The 17634-nt window shown below is 40.3% G+C and overlaps 1 protein-coding gene across 4 annotated transcripts in view; it reads left to right on the top strand.

The window, feature by feature from the left end:
• The window catches only part of Fhit (fragile histidine triad diadenosine triphosphatase), a 1508502-nt gene that overhangs the window by 1041701 nt on the left and 449167 nt on the right, over positions 1-17634 (top strand). The window contains exon 1 of one of the 4 annotated variants that reach the window (XM_055599199.1): positions 14442-14562. The exons of the other annotated variants lie outside the window; for them this stretch is intronic. The gene's annotated coding sequence lies outside the window, so the exon portion shown is untranslated. Of the gene's footprint in view, positions 1-14441; positions 14563-17634 lie in introns of those variants that run through there. 4 annotated transcript variants of the gene reach the window in all.

The raw sequence follows: 17634 nt of genomic DNA, 5'->3' as shown, positions 1-17634 counted from the left end.
ATGATTTAACTCGTGGCTGAGAGCAGCCTAGGTCTAGGGCACTGTGAGGAAAGACAGAAATGTCTCTCCTACTCCCTCTAGAGCTCACAATCCCAGTCATGGCTCCTTAGAGTGTTAGCTCTAGTAGATGTGGCCTAATTGTTCTGGTGGCAGTAATAATGGGGCTCTGCCCCAGTAGCACATATCCTAACACCCAGGCCTTATGAGTGCTTCTCTGTAAGGTCAAAGGAGAGGGAGTCAAGAGACTCAGAGAAGATTCTTAGATGATGAGCTGATCAAGTAAGAAGGCTAAACACTCCTTGCTGGCTTTGAGAATAGAGCACAAGTCAAAGGGTGTGGGCAAGCTTTGGAAGCTGGATAAGGCAAGCAAATGAAATCTCTCTTGTTGCCCTGAGATTTACAGCCCTACTGCTGCCTGTCATCTTGAGCTTAGCTTAGTGAGAACCACTTTGAACCTCTGGCCTTTAAAACTGCAAGACAAAGTTTTGTTATTTTCAGCCTAGGTCTACAGTGAATCACCATTTTGCCAAGTCACTCATATATGCAACTTGAATGGTCAGGTGATTTAAAAGGTGTCATTTCCAGCTATTGGAAAAAGAACATGTTCTCTGACACCAAAGCTAAGTGTGTCTTTCCCTAAACCACCTGGATGAGGGTTCTCCCCTTCATGTTATGCACAGTATTGACCTGCTGACCTCTGATACTATAGGTATGGTACAGGGTGGTAGTCATGTATCTGAGAGCCTGTATCCCTGTAACTGTTTATAGGACCAGCATCTTATATTTTCCCAGCAAGCCCTTAGTCACTCATCCTAAGTATCTGACTTTGTGAATGAGCACCTCAAGGCTTGCATCCTATGTTCTATGCCTCCTGTGTGGTGGTCTGTGAAGATCAAAGCTGCCATCAGCACAGCTTTTCTCCCCTGCCTCATCTCTGTTTAGAGGCTGTTTATTTTCTGAAACTAGCTGAGACTTATCTGGGATTGACAGTTGGAAGCTCTTTAGTTAAATAATGTTTGCGTTTTTCTTTCTTTTTCTTAAAAAAAAAAAAAACTGATGCAGAGACTCTTTGTACCTTCCTCTACCTAGAAAGACTTCTGCAGGGCATTATTAGCAAGGACATTAGGTTTAGGACATTTTGAACAGCAATGTTGTATAGCGCAGGTCTATGCCAGGCCTATCTTCAGCCTTCCCTTTGTTGGTTACTGATTCCCCTCATCACTATGGAGCTTGGGCAGGATTATGGTATTTCCTTTAAAGTATTTGATGCATCCTAAGTGGGTTACCTTTGATGTATATTTTGTTTATTCAACTACTCATGGTTGAGGATTTGAAGGGTTGAGAAGTTTTTGCCCTTCTGTTAAATGCATCTGGAATTCACAATTCTGCCTTTTAAGGAAAATGTCATTCACTTCATTCTCGGTCACTCTACCCCAGTGTCATTTAGAATGAATGGTTTAAAAATCACAGAGGAAGTCATCTTTGAATGGCAGCACCAGTAATGAACAAGTCACTTCAGTGGCAACTTGTATTGTTTAAAATTACAGAGATCACAGGGAATACAGTTACTCCCAAAAGCTTCTTATTGACCATGGTTAGAGGACGTCAAGACCAGACCCAAAGCTGTACCCCTGCTCTCGTCATCTTTCTGCTTCCATAGATGATGCTGGGACATTTGGAAAGGCAGTGCACAAAGCCAGACCTTAAAGAACGTGGGTATGTCAGGAATTTGGAGCAGGCATGAGAACCAGAAGGCCTAGAAGGAAAAATTAGCAATGTCTGGACTGGTCAATATATATTTAGAGTCTGTGGGTCAGGCTTGTAATCCTAGTGGTAGAGATACTAAGGCAGGAGGATCTTGCATTCAAGACAGTTTGGGATGCATAGCAAGATCCTGTCCCCAAAGATCAACCAACAGACAAACAGTGGCAAAGCCTGAACTTATTAGCATCAATAATCAAGAACAAAGCTATCGCTGATTTTCTTTTCCACAGTACTTATGAAATTGTATGTTCTGTTCTCACCAGTTCTGCATCAGGCCCTGATCGTCTTGTCAGAACCACTGGCTGCTCTGGGTCTGGGCAAGGATGGGATTCAGGTCTGGGTGCCAATGTAAGGACACCTGTTCTCAAGCTAGACTCTTATTTCTACCAGGTCCTTCTAAGTGCAACTGAGGCCACTTTGGATTTGGTCCCTCCAGAGGCTGTAGGAATATGTGGGGAACTGCACTTGACTGGAGAGGTTTTGCTTTAAATACGGCGTGCGTTCCTGAGAAATAAAGCACCTCATATTTTGTTTGTGTTCTTATCGGTCTGGCTCATCGTAGTATGCTCTCATGTCTTTACTTCTCTGCCTTGGCAGCAGTACAAGATGTTTTCTTTTCTTTGCTACCTCTCTGCTTTTAAGAATTTTTCATTGTCTTTAAAAACAGCTTTCATGAGAGTTCTCAAATGAGTGCAATGTGTAGGAAATAGTCTAGAAAAGTTGTGGGCATCCTAGAGGCAACTCAGAGTCCCTGAAGGGAAGGGCAATGCCTCCACATCCCTAAAAGCCACTCCAGCACCTCCACTGAACTTATTGTTAAGTGTTCACATAGCAGGGGGGAGGGGGAGGGAAGACCAGTAATTAGGCAAGCTCTGTGCAGGCTAGAGACCAGATCTGGATTTCCAGCAGAGGTTCTGAGCTTACTCTGCACTGGTTGATGGCAGTCTTTCTGTTTCGTGTCTTACCTAGTTTCTCTAGTGTGCAGTGGCTATCCCCGCTTTTTCCTATCCTAGCAAGGAAAGCAGGCATTGGCCCTCTCTCTTTTCTTTCTGCTCTTAGCTCCATTCAGTTTGTTCCATCCTTAAACTCCCTGTAGAGGGCATGATTTTTTTTTTTTTCAAATTCCGTAGTGCCCAGCCAGAGAGCACAGGGGCAGTCATGGAGTAGAAGGTCCTTGGTACCTATTCAGGAATTTGGGAGATACTATTTCTGCTGGTCTTCAAGAACAGTACCTGTCACCATGTTCTGTCTCTACCCAAGGATGCGACCATCAGTCATCTTGTTTCGGGATTCTCAGCTCAGTTTGTAAGTTTATCTTCTGTGCTCTGGTTTTCTTAGTTAACCTTATTTTCTGTTTACTTACTTTAGCTTATAATAAATGTGTGGATTTTCACATAATTAGACTTTATTAGTCTTTTCTTTTAGCATGTTTTAAAAAGAATTAGCATTAAAATTTGATTCACTATTTCAAATAAAATGTTTTAAACTTTCTAAAACACTTGAAGTATTACATGAGGTATATTCATTCTGTTGTGTTCAATGTTGCAAATGAAATTTAGGAATTGAGTTTCTTATCCTTGTGCAATGGGAAAAAATAAGGCAAAGTTTCATGCTATAGCTAAGGCTAGCTAAAAGGCATTTTATTGTCCAGGATGGCTTTGAAATTATAGTAATCTTCTTGCCGCATAAAGGCTGATGTGAAAATCATATTTTTATTATCTATTTATTTTCTATGTGTTTATTGTCTTTGGAATCACATATAAGTATAATAATATTTGGACCCCGGTACTTTATAGTGTTTTTAAGATAAGAGCCATTCACATTGTTTATGTTCATATTTTATTTATTTTAGGTCCATGGTATTGAATTGCTGACTTCTCTTTCCATCAGAGGAGGTTCCTAGTGATAGAATTCTTAACCTACCTCTCCTGCCTCAAATACCAGACCAAACAACAGATTGCTGTTACAGATAAGGACACTTGGGAATCTTAATTTCCAGACATCTCTTTTCTTGGGATTTTAGATAAATCTTGTTTTTTAGACAACTTAGATACAGGGATAATGTCTGCCTCATATCCCCTTGGCTGGCTGGTACTGGTACCAAAGCTCTACAGCTCATGCAATTGTCTTCTTTGCCGATCCATCACAGAGAGGCAGTCTTCTTACTTTTCAGTAGGGTGCCATTTCAGCTGGAAAGAGGTACAGGAAGTATCATGAAGATCTGCTTCCTGGAAGCAAAGCAGATCCTGGCAAGGTTTATCTTAGCCCACATGAGTGTCCTCCCTCCCCTGCATTCCTTTTAACTTTTCTTTCTTTCTGGTGTCATCCCACTCTTGTGGCCATTAGCTATTTCAGTGAATCACTTCTCAGCTAACTATCTCACCCAACTCAGAAAAAGCAGCTTTGACTGTTTTGAAAGCAACAAAAATAGCAGATCAAGATGAGAATATGGGACATTATTTTTGTTCTATGATGTCATCAGTCAATCAGAATCCAAATTTCCACATGCCGTTTGCAGGTCTGCTAGGATGGTAGTGTTCTAACTGTCTGGCCTTGACAGTATGTTTTAGCATCATTAGTTCGTCTCAAAATAGTTCTTCCCTTACAGAAGAGTTGCTGACTTAGAAGGAATGTGTTTCCAAGGCAAGTTGGGGGCATGACTGGCCTATATGGAGTCAGATGGATTCTGGTCCTCTCTCCTTGGAGGTCTGGCATGCTGCCTCTCAAGCCTCAGATGGCCTCCACCTCTCACCAACAGTTTTGCTGAACATGTTCTGAATTATAGAGGTTTTAGCACACACCTTCCCTGAGTACAGAATGCCTTAAAGTTTATCTTTTATCAAAACTATTTTAATCCTTAGCAAAGTAGTTATTCTTTTGAAATGGAAAATTGTGGGTAAATGTCAAGAGAACTGTGAGACTCTTCATGTCACATTTAAAACATTCAATTAAACCTAATTCCATCTCAAATCCATTCAACTCTAGTAGCTGCATAAGTAGGTGGAGTGTCCAGGCTTGCCTTCATAAACTACGGAATGTGGACGCTCCTGGTTCCTTCTTTGCACTTTTCTGTAACCTACTTACAAGTAAGAAAAGCAGCCAGGGGACAGGGAGCTTAGCGTTCAGCAAAATTGCCTTGAAATATAAAACTAAAAGCCTGAATGATTGATTGTGAGACGATTTCAGTAAATGATACTCGAATTAAAACATTAAGCAAGTGACTTGAAGCAAAAATTACATTGCTACATGTAATTTATTCTCTGCAAAGGAGTTTTAAAAATGAGACGAAATAATGATCCCCCCCACATGTCTTGAGATACAAAGTAGGCAATACAGGTTTTCTTTTCTCTTTTTTTCTTCCCCCCACACCCAGCCCCTAAACTGAACACCCGTCAGATTTTATTTTCTTTCATTTCTTTGACTTGTCAAGAGGAAAAAGGTCAGAAGTGATCACTGGCTCTTGCTGTTTAACAGACAGAAGCCTGTAATTGAGAGTAATTCCTGTGCAATTTTGGTAGGTAAGGGCTGTGTCGGAGTGGCTTTCAAAAGCTGAGTGCGGAGAGAAGCACTACTATTCTCTAAGTGAATCAACTTTATTCACCTGGCCACAGATCACTTTTGATTTTAACCAAAATGCACCAAGCTATAGTGCTCACATTAATGTCTTTCTTTGAGAAGAATAGAAGTGTAATTTATTTTTAACTCTGCTGGAGTGCCCTTGCAGCTAAAAAAACATGTTGTAGCCTAGAAATTCTGGTTATGAAATTCTGCACTTTTAAGAAGAAAAATAGTTTATTCTTATCCCTTTGTCAGAGACAGTTACATTCCTGTTTAAGACCTGTGGTTGTTAGTACACATGTCCCACATGAAAGGGAATGAGAGAGTTTACTCTTGAGTTACACTGGCCCAGAAACTCAGATTTATGCTGCTCTGGAAAGCATGCTCCACCGTGGAGGTGATTATGTGAGATTGTGTCGGTTCCAAGCAAAGTCATAATTCAAGATATTTAATACATGAATTGGTGGGAACTGCAGTATATAGGTTACAGCAAAACAAAGACAGTTCTTTACAGAATTTTGGTTGTTATCTGATGAAATTCTTAGCTTCTGGAGGGTAGAAGTCAATGGTTTCCTAAGAATACATCCTAGAGGTTTTGACAGCCATACCTTTTTAGGTCAGACATGATGGTGGGCAATGAATAGCTTTCAAAGGGACTAAAAGTAGCTCACGATAATTTGGTTCTGTGGAGTATTCTCCACTCCACAGTCAGCTGGCTTTTTGAGATCTTTAACATAGATGGGTAAAGCTTTCTTCTCTTCTCCCCAAGCCCCTTCTCATTCTTACAGTTCAGTTTATAGCAGGGATGGAAATCATGTGTGTCTCCTTTAGCAGGGTTAGGTATAAGGTGTAGTGTCTTTTATCACAGTATAGAATAGACTATGATGTAATTTAAAGGTGTTTTGGAAGTGTGTGGATTGATTTCTTTATAAAACAACGCTCTGTTGAACCTGGAAGGCTGGATAAAATCTATCCTCTGCTCACGTAAACTCTATAAAATCTTGCCTGTGTCTAAGGCTTGTGCGGTTCTTAAAGTGGTTTCAAAGCAAAGCAGAAACTAAAGAGAGCCTTTTAGGAGAAAACATGAGTTCATTGAATTCAAATTATACCTTATGTAACAGATAGTGAATTTGAATCATGTATGTAAATATTCACAGTATGTGTCATAAGCATCTGTTTATTTTTTCCCCAAAATGGCGTCTACATATAAGGGACCTGAATCTCAGTTCTCTTTAATGCAGTCATAACATACAAAGAAATTGCCAAGACCTGTAGGCCGCCAAAGCCTATTATAGCCTGACAGTCTATGGATAATGCTGGGCTAAAATTAGCAAACACTGTTGACAATAAATATGAAACGGACCATGTGGTGTCAGAGCATGTATTTGGGTTTTTACAAAACTTCACATAATCCAGTTGTTTCATTTTGGCATTGTTCCTAAGATATATGGGATCATTCCACGCTGAGCAACCTTTCTTTCTATATTTTCATTTGATAAGCATTCATCCTACAATAGTAAAGTATGTGCACTTTCTTAAGGAGGAGAAACTGTAATTTTCAGGAGCATGACTTGAACCACAAACAGAAGAATGATTACCAGCTATGATTGGTAAGCCTGTATTATTTCACATTTAGAGGAGAGATGCAAACAAATGAATTAAATTAGGAGCACAATTTTCTTCTTAAATAAGTATTTCTGCCTGTCAGAACCCAGACCAGAGTGCATTTTTCTTAATAGACTGTGATTTGTATTGAAATAGGACAATAAATCTGTTTATTGAAATGTATTTGCTGCTTGGGGTTCAGTTGTTCTGACTTTGTGCGTGAGCGGAGTGTGTGTAATAGGTAGGGCTGGAGGTGCCGCACAGTGCTCCCAAGTCTAGACTGAAGACTGAGCGCCAGAGAGGCGAGGTCCCAAGCACTGCATTCACTCTTTCACACTGCAGTGTTCCACAGAAAACCAAGGAGTTCTGACAAAGCCAGCAGTGGGAGTAATGGTCTGCCTTCATGCCTCATTTTCAAAAATGCCTACAGGCTTTGGTGCTCAGAGGACAGATTTTCTCCTGAATTTCTTCCTCGTCCACTTTGATTGTGTATTATTTGTGGCAATTTTCATCTACTTTCTTGTCTGATTTCATGAAGCTGATATTATGACAGGCTTATGGTGTGCAGCTCCAATCGACACTAGGGGGGTTCACGTTTTACAGGCCAACTCCAGTGAGGCTTTGTGTGTGTATGTGTTCCTAGGCCATCCTTGGTAAAACATATAGGACAAATAATTACACATGGAGAAACAGTCTGTTCCATTGGATCCCACAGAGGCTCCTCTGCAAGGTAAGAAGGTTGCCTTGACCTTGTCTCACTGTACACATTTGCAGCTCAAATTGTGGGTTTTTTTTCAGCTTCACCTGCTCAACCATGTTTGTAGCAGCTTTATTTGAAATAGCCAGAAGCTGGAAACAGCCCAGATGCCCCTCAGTGGAGGAATGGATACAGAAATTGTGGTATATCTACACAATGGAATATTACTCAGCAATAAAAAAACAAGGAAATCATGAAATTTGAAGGCAAATGGTGGGAACTGGAAAAGATCATCCTGAGTGAGGTATCCCAGATGCAGAAAGACACACAGGGTATATACTCACTCATACATGGATATTAGACATATAATAGAGGATAAACATACTAAAATCTGTACACCTAAAGAAGCTAATCAAGGAGGACCCTGGGTAAGATGCTTAATCCTTATTCAGAAAAGCAAAGAGGATGGACATCAGAAGAGAGAGAAAACAGGGAAAAGGACAGGACCCTACCACAGAGGGCCTCTGAAAGGCTCTACCCTGCAGGGTATCAAAGCAGATGCTGAGACTCACAGCCAAACTTTGGGCGGAGTGTAGGGAACCTTATGAAAGAAAGCGGAGATAGTAAGACCTGGAGATGACAGGAGCTCCACAAGGAGAGCAACAGAACCAAAAAATCTGGGCACAGGGGTCTTTCTGAGATATTTCTCAATGCTGCAAAGACAAGAAGTTGTAATATGAGATGAGGACACACCTTTAATGAAGTGTGTCACACATTACAAGCAGAAAATCCCCATTTCCTTAATTTGCAGGAGCGTGAAATGTTTGTGAGGAAATAAGCAGATAGTCATGTTGGATTTTAAAATCCTATAGCTGGTATATAAAATTCATAGGCAGAGAAATCTTCTACCTCATTACAGGTTGCCCACTCTAAATCATCAACATTGGCCTTGGTGTTACCACACCTTGTTGCTAACAGAGTATGAAACCCAGCTCTGCCAGAAGAGCAGCAGTCAGTGGTTAGGAGATGCAGAATGTGATGGAACTGACTAGTTTCATTCTGGTCACCCCCAGAGTCCACATCTGGCTTGCACAGACAGTGGCCACAGTGCAACCCCTCATTATCATGCTGCTTTGGGCTTAGAGTTAAACCTTCCTCTTTTCTTGGTTTTCAATAGTAAAGAACATTTTTAACATTGGGCTTTTTAAATGATTTTTTTTTCATATAGTTAACTTTTTAATGGAAATTCAAACAGTCACTCTTGACAAGGTCACAAAGACAAAAGATAGAAAAAGACAAGTGTTTTATTTTTTCGATGAGTTATAATAAAATAATTGAATATACACTGTAAAAATGTAAATCTAGACATAACCTTACCATTTAATAAAGTGAACATTAAACTAAAATATAAAATTATAAATTTTAGAAAAAATGGAGGAAAAATCCATGCAATCTTGGGTTTGGTGGTAAATTTCTGTATATAACAGCAAAAATGAAGCATTGCTACATGGAAGTTTACTAAGACAAGAACTTAGGCTCTGCAGAAGATCCTTCTAAGAGAAGAGACAGTTAACACAGACTAGGAGATTAGAAATAGAGACAAAACTGAGAAATGGTAAATACTTGGATCCATCATAGCAGAAGATTTTATAAATATAAGAAAACAAGTTAGCTTAAAGACAACCAAATTCTGTGAATTGATACCATACTACAAAATAGACACAGATGGAAGGTGAACAAAGAGCCACAGCACACTCAAACAGGGAACTTGAGGAACTATCATACACCTAGGAGAATAGACACAGATGGAGGGTGAACAAAGAGCCACAGCACACTCAAACAGGGAGCTTGAGGAACTATCATACACCTAGGAGAATAGACAAAATCTAAGAAAATGGATTGAGCCATCGCTAAGAAGTTACTTTATGGAGAAGAATTCTTAGGTTGTTTTTGAGAATATCAACTTCTGTGGTCACTTGATAAGACAATTTTGCTATTTCTTACAAAGCTAAGCATAGTTTTGTCATAAACTCAGTCATCAAGTTTCTCTCTAGCTGGTGTGAAAGCAAATGCTCTCACTGAAACCTAAGCAGGAATGCCAAAGGCAGAAGGAAAATAAGCAAATTGTGATACATCTGCATGGTAGGAAATTATTAAACGATTAAACAGTTCTTACCATATCAATGATAAATGCAGGAGTTATAAACTAAAGCCATTTGGGAAAATTGACATATTATATGGTGCCAGTTACAAGAATTTCTGATAAAAATAAAGCTTTGGAGATATAATCCTGTCAGTTGTTGGCAGAGCTTCTGAGCCGAGGCAGAACAGGTGAAGGACAGGGTGAAACTGTTCTGTCATGCTGTAATGGTGGACACGTGACACGCTGCTTTGTCAAGGACCATGAGCATGCACAACTCAGAGTGTGCTTCCTAATACGTGGAAACTAGAAATCATTGAGGAGCTCAGTAAATACTTGCTGGAAGAATGTGTCACAGGACAGTATAAGCCCAGGTCTGTGATGAATCTGTTCTAAGGTCTCCAGGCCTGAAGCTATTGGTGGTACTGAGCTCTAGACACCCAGCCTTTCCACTTGTAAGAGGTTAACACCAATAATTACATAGATTATAACACTCATATGCAATCTTTTGTAATACAAATAATTTCAGTGTGGTCCTTCTCTTTCCCAAAATATTTAAAGTTCTCAATGCACTATAGAGATATTTCGAACCACATCCCACAAAGAGAAAGCTCTGTCATGTGAATTTGAGTGCTCTGAGTGAATAAAATACCTACTGAAAGGAACTGAGAGAGAGCCTATTGATAAGCAACTAAGAATGAATGTAGTCTGTAAGGTCAAACACAAGACAGACCTCGACCATGTTGTTACCCAGTAGGTGATATGGTTTTCCTTTGGGTTAAGGCTTAATATTTTGAAACACATAGGGGTGTGTGTGTGTGTGTGTGTGTGTGTGTGTGTGTGTGTGTGTGTGTGGCATATGTGTATGGTATGAGTGTGTGCCCTTGTCCATCTGTTTGTCTGTTTGTCTGCATGCCTAGACTTGGGTGATGAAATAAGTAGATGGAATGTGGCTCCTGTGAGTCAGTCTCCACAGTGTTGTTTCGATACGTAGGATGTTATAGAGAATTAGGAAAAACGCTTGGCTGACCATGCAGTGATAAATTAGGTTGGTACTATCTAAGTCTGTTTAGCCTAATATAGATACTAACGATGGTTCTGGAAGTATCTATAGGCCCGCTCAGCAGAGAACTAATGATTGATCTCGAAGTATGTATAGATGCACTCCTGCATTTCCTTGTCCTTGAGAACAATGAATACGCTAATACCCAGATCTTAGTTTCCAATCTCATTTTTACCACTAAAGTAATCAAAGTTCTTTATAGATTCACGGCATTCTAGAACTGGGGGAGAAAACACAGAACATATGCCTAGAGTATTTTATGGTGTCAAGAAAGAACATGTACAAAATCCAAAATGATGAAAGTATATGAAAGGGCCATGTTTGCTAATTCATGGATTAAGTATAGATGGGTCATTTTGACATAAAAATAGGATTGGATTATAACCTAAAGGCCTTTTATTCCACAGGGTAATGAATAAATATTTGAGTAAAGAAACAGAACAGATCTGTGAAGGCAAATTCCAGACAATTAATATAAACAAACTATGATGAAATACATGTTTTCTTTTTACCTAGAAGCGTTGAAGGTCATAGTTCCTCGTATGAAAAGCCTTGAGGGCTAAGGGAGCCATCCTTTTGTTTTCAGCAGGTGGGGAGAAGTGCGATCATTGATAAGATCTCCTTCAAAAGAGAGGAACTCTGCTTTATATTCTTTGACTGGAATTTTCTGCTTTTTACCGCAATGCACAGGCACGAAGCATAAAGGAAAAACTGAGTAGCTCACTTGAGCAAACTTTTCAAAAGTAAAGCAGCCCACCAAGATTTTGCCTAGCAACTAGATGCAGCTAAATATGAAGGAGAGAAATCTGCTGACATGTCTTGCACTATTTAAAGGTGTTAATGGACCCGGTTTTGGCAGAGCTTGTGGCTGGTAGAATTGCTGGCTTCAGACCTGCAGTGAATACAGTTCTTGCTGCTGAGCCTGGATGAACCTAGCTCCATAGTCTCTCTTCCACGGACATTCTGGATGTCCATCTGTCTGTACACTCCCAGAATTGAGATTTTCACTTCTAACAGCAGCAGGTATAAGAGAGTTGTTCCATGGGGATTAGGGGCTTGCTGAGACCCCTCCATGTATAGGGCCTTGGTCATACCAAGAAGAAAATAGAAGCTCTATCAAGAGTGGACAATGCTCCATTCCTTTGGAGTGGAGTATAGGATAAATCAATGAACAGGAGTTAAAATATAATAAGGGATATGAGAGTGTTAGGGTGAAGTCAAGTGATATGAATTTGTAGGTGTTGAAGAACTTTGTAGATAAAAATATCAGTGGCAGCTGACAAAATGCATTGGGAATATGTTACTTCGTTGGCAGGAGGCTAAACCAGGGTGCTGTGTGGGGACTTTGTGCTTTGATTTCCATTATGAACCCAAAGCTGTGTTTCATTCCCATCTCTCTTCTCTCCTTCCCTCCCTCTCTTCCTTCCTCCCTCCCCTGCTCTCTTCCTTCCATAGAGGTTCCTTTGTAGTTCAGGCTGCTATTGAATTTTCTGTTAAGTAGTCAAGAATAACTTTGACCAATTGATCCTCTTGCCTCCACCTCCTGAGTGCTGGGGATACAAGAATGTGGCGCTTTACCCTGTCATAAGATACTGTGGATTGCACCCAGGGTTTTGAGCATGACAAGTCATCAGTTTACCAACATGGTCTCTGACGTCACATAGGGCTGAGACTGCTAGCCTACTCTCTATATGTTCTTGGAAAATTTGTTTACCAAGGTGGCCAATGAGGACCCTACTCTGTCACTGTATGGATACTGGAGACTAGCATGTTATTGTCAGAGGGTTTTATTTCTTGTCTTTTAGCTGCTTAGTAAAAAGCATCCAGGTGGTATTTTTACTCGCTGTAGTTGACAAAGACTGTAATTTTTCTCTCTAAACTCCATTTTAAAGTAGGAACTAAAATATCAGATTATCTAATAAAAATGGATGCTTTATTTCAAATATGTTGAGTCCTTTAAATTTTGTGAATATTGTATATGTTAAATAATAATCAGCTCAATTCTCTTTGTCTAATTTCCAGTCTATTGATTCAGAGAGAATGTGACCTTGCCATCTGGTTCTTTGAAGTGCAGATTTGACTCAAATTTGAGATACAGTATTTTATTGCTATTCTAAAAAAAAAAAATAAGTGTGTGCTACTTTTTTGCAAACATTAGCATCAAATCAGAAATGAAGACTTCTCTACACTTTTTTTTTTATAAAATACTTTCTGCTTTTCCTGACAGAGAATTATAAAACAAAATATATATTATCCTGAATGTCTAAGACAAAAATGGTGCTAAAATCACAAGAAATGGCAGTGTGCACAGGCAGTGCTGCTGCCGATTTGTTGCAAACTAGAAAAGCAGTCTTTGGCCAACACAGGTTCCGCTTGATTTCATGTTTGTGAAGATTCCTTCAGTTCTCTTTCTGTCACCTTCAAGACCTTAGATTGGGGTGAGGGTGAAATACAGAGCAGCAGGTGGCCCGCAATCCCGACAATCCCCAACCATCCTGTCATGTTTTAATGATTCTTTTGCAGGTGTGAAAAGTGTTGTTTTTTTTTTTTTTTCCTCTCCTCTTTTTATAACTTTAACATAAGCACCAGTTGGGTTATTTTGGTTGCAAGAGCATGGTACACTTTTCTCCTTTTCATTTAAAATTTGACTCACTTTTCCCCCTTGATTTTCGGAGCTACAAAATCGGTTCAGTGTGACCTTGCACATCTTCTGAGGGACGGTTTTTGTCTTATGTTGGGCTTCCCTGTCAGTTCTATCAGCTCTCTAAGCATCACTCATTACCTGTCTGAAAGGTTTGTTTTCCCAGTCCATATTATAATGATTATGGTAGTTGCCATTGACCACACTTGTGAAGATGGTACCAAGCTTGGTAAGCCCCTCCGTAGAGAAGTTAGAGTTGTGGCTCAGAGTCTACCAGGAATTGACTTGACTTAATATGGGGAGGGCAGAGAGAGATTGCAAAGTTCCTGGCTACTAGTTCCTGCCTTACAGCATTGGGGGGAGAAAAGATAACCAGCGTAGAAAGACCAAGGTGCCTCCAGCGTGTGTAAGAGAACCATGTTTCCTGCCGTGTTCTGATCATGGTGTGAATGCGGGCCAACACCTTGGACGTTTCCCATCTTTAGGTATCCAACAGCTCAGGGAAGCTGTTTTCTATGCTACATCACCTGTGCACACCTGTATTGTCACTCAATGTCTAAGGTTTTATAGCTGTGAAGATGCCTTCCAACACAGCCTTCTGTACACACACACACACACACACACACACACACACACACACACGAAAGCTCTTCCTGAGATATTCCCCATTGAGCTGATTTTTTCTCTCATTGTCTCCCAAATGATGGGTCACAACACCGTTGACTGTTTTAATGGTATAATCTAATTACACTCAGCAGACAATTGGAGACAGAGGACAGCATTAAGGACAAATATTTCAAAATGGCTCAGATTTGCATTCTGCATAGTGAATTGATCTCCCTCTGTGGCCCAGGGCAAAGAGCATGGCCCTTTCAAAAGTTCCTGCCCTGCCCCTTCTTGGCCCTATGACCCTCTGTGGGTTGTGTGAAGAAGTTGAACTTTGGTTTCCACTTTGTGAAAGAGAATAATGACACCTACCAGAAGACTGATGTGAGGACTGGCTGAAACTGAAAAGATCCTAATAGTCTGTACTCACCCTGCTGATGGCAATAAGTGCTATTGCTTTTCTCACTTCTTTTTAGGCCCACAGAAAGGTAATTCTGACAACTCTTTGTTCTGTTTGTTTGTTTGTTTGTTTGTTTGTTTAAAAAATCTGTCTCAGAGCTGTCTGAGAGTATAATTAGCCTTAGGAATGCCTCAGTATTTCCTGAAGGATATAGTTCACTGGGGCTCTAGATATTAGACAGTTGTAAGTGTTTTATAGAAAGAGGAAAGAAAGAAAAATGATATTAAAACCAAGCACATTGGGAGAATGCTGTGAATAACGTGGGCTTTTGTGGATAAGGAATTTCTCAGAGAGTATAATGTTTGCAAACACTTTTGTTTCCAGAGCTTGATTGTTTGTTTCATTTTCTGTTTTTGTTTTGGGGCAGCATCTCACTGTGTAGCCCTGGCCGGCCTAGCCTAGCACTCTCTATTGTAGACCAGGCTGCCTTCTGACTTCTGGAGATCTGTCTGCCTCTACCTCCGTGTCTGGACAGAACTTCATTATTTCAAATCAAGTCTCTCAAAGCTCTTCTTCAAGGAGCAACTTACAGGGTCATAATGTTGAGATCTAGGAAGAAACATACAGTTGTCTGATGAAAACGGTGTTATTTAAATTTTGGGTTTTTGAGATAAATATTACTCTATTTTTTTATAGTAGTACCTACCTTCCCCCTGCCCTGCTTCACCATTTGGGAAGGTTATAAATCATAGTGAAATATGTGACTTTGCCACAGATGGTACACACGGATGGAGACAGTGGAGATCAGGAAGCTCAGTCACGGGCTCACCACTAATTAGTAGGAACCCTCCCGAGTCCTCTGAAATACTGTACTTCCGAAGTAGACATTTCTTGTTTGATCATTTTATGCAGCAGCTTATTGGGATAGTTCATATTAAATGTCGCACTGGCTGCTGGTTGGTGTGAAAATGAATGCTATTCCTTATTTCCATAGCTAGGATGTCGGCCTTGAATCGTGCTCTGAACCCTCTTTTGTGGTGGTATTCCCCTCTGTAATCCCTACACTGCAGAGACTGAGGAGGTAGAGTCAAGGGGTCCAAGCAAGCTTAGGCTGCACAACAGGAAGAAACCTTGTCTCAAACAAAGCAAACAAAAACCTAAATATGAACAATTTCCTTGCCTACCACAGCGCCCCTTTTGTAAGATTTACTTTGTGTCTGTGTGCCAGCAACTAAAATGTCTTGGGTCTAAAAATGCCCTGTCTGGTTCACAGCTCTTGTCCTGAAGACCTTATGCCTAAGCATTACTGTGAGAAAGCAACCTTAATGGCAACCTTTATGAAGAAGGGAAAAAAAATGTTTTGGTAAATGAGAAGTTTCTGGAACCTTGGAGAGATGAGTGCTGGTTGCTTTGGTTTAATTACACATACACCGAAAGCCAAGTGATAGTAACTCCTAGGGAAGTGATTCTGGAAGCACTCAACTTGCCTTGAAGAGGATCACCGTGAAAGCTAGTACTTGAAATAAACACCTCCTGTGACAGTCACGCAATAGAATTTGCCCATTTTTCAGACCCTGAAAGTTTGCTCCAGTGTGATCTGTTGCTCATGGGAAGCTCCTGTATGTGGAAGCACAGCTGTTACTCTGTTGTAGATGTGGATTAATATTTACTATTGATATATCTTCTGGTAATGCTGCTGTTAATCTTAAACAGCTGTATAACCAAATCGCCACACAGAGACTGAGTTAATTTAATTAACCTAGAACACAATGCTGGGCAATAGTTACTCCCTCCTAAACCTCCAAGCCCTCACAGTTTCCCAACATTTAGATTTCATGCATTATACTTGCTTTTTGTGAAATAGTATGTCCAGTCCATCTCCACGTAGTTCCCAGATCTCTCCCCAGCTCTCTCTCCCAGCTCTCCTCTCTCCCTTTCTCCTCCCACTCATTTCCGTCCTCTAGCTCCTCCCCTCTTTTCTGTCCTCTGGCTCCTCCCATTGAACAACATTGTAGCTAATTGCTTTATTTTGGCCTGTTTATACACAGTTGAGACAAGTGACACTTAGAATAAGTATCACAATGCAATATCCGGATTGAAACCAGGGGTGGGAGATCAGCATTTGAATGAACAAGGGTAAGGTGCATACATTTCAAAAGAACATTATACCAACATTACTCGGTTGTTTTTTTATTTAATTTGAAATTACAGTGGTGAAGATAAATTGATCACAAGGCATTCCCCAGCTCCATCAGTGCTTTAGTTTTATCAGTGCTTGTGTCAATGCTTTAGTTTTACCACAGCTAGTTGCATCAGCACATACACCTAGCATTTCATTTTCTCACAAATCTTCCAATTCTGAAATAGGTTCCTTCCTCCCCCTGCTTTCTCTAGGTGTGACTTGGATGACTAAATCACTTCCCTGGCCCTTCTATCTTCCCCTTTTTTAGTACTTACAATAACACAGGTTCTTCTATTTATGCATTTGTGCCCTGCTTAGGCATGTACTCATCTTCTGTCTAACTTTTCATCGTTTTCCCAAGGAAGACCCATCTTGTTATGCACACTTCATCTCCTCCCACACTTTGTATATTTTATTTTCCTTCCTCCTGTTTCCAGTCTTTTCACTTGGATTTCATTTCCAGGGGAGTGGCATGACAAAGGACTTGCTGACTCAGGACCAGCCAGGAGAGCTCTTTCTGCTTGACACCATCTCCAATGCACATCTTCATACCATGGAGACCTATGGGGAAAACTGACTCTCCTAGGTGTCCAGACACTTATCAGCATATGCTTCCCTTCCTCCAGGATGACCCAGGGCTTTGTCCCTTCGTATCAAGCCAGATGACAGGCATGCACTTAGACACCAGGAGGCTCAACCAACTTTGGTCGATGCTGTGTTGTTTGCTTCCATGAGAAGTATATAATATGACCCCTTTTCTTTCTCTTGCGCTCTGTCCGAGTCATTTTTTCCTTAGAATGGCCATAAAACAGTTTACTGTCACCTGTGATTGTGTAAACATCTACTAATTTCAATGAAATAAACCTGAAATTCATTATTTTTCAGCAACATTAACCCCATTTCAAATGTTCGCTTGGTCTATGTGATGTATGGAAAAGACCATGTGAAATATTTCTACTTGGCCATAAAGTTCTTTTA

The sequence above is a fragment of the Psammomys obesus genome, unplaced genomic scaffold, assembly GCF_907164565.1.
Source record: "Psammomys obesus unplaced genomic scaffold, mPsaObe1.curated_primary_1811, whole genome shotgun sequence".
Classification (NCBI taxonomy): domain Eukaryota; kingdom Metazoa; phylum Chordata; class Mammalia; order Rodentia; family Muridae; genus Psammomys; species Psammomys obesus.
This window is presented reverse-complemented; position numbering and strand designations above follow the sequence as displayed.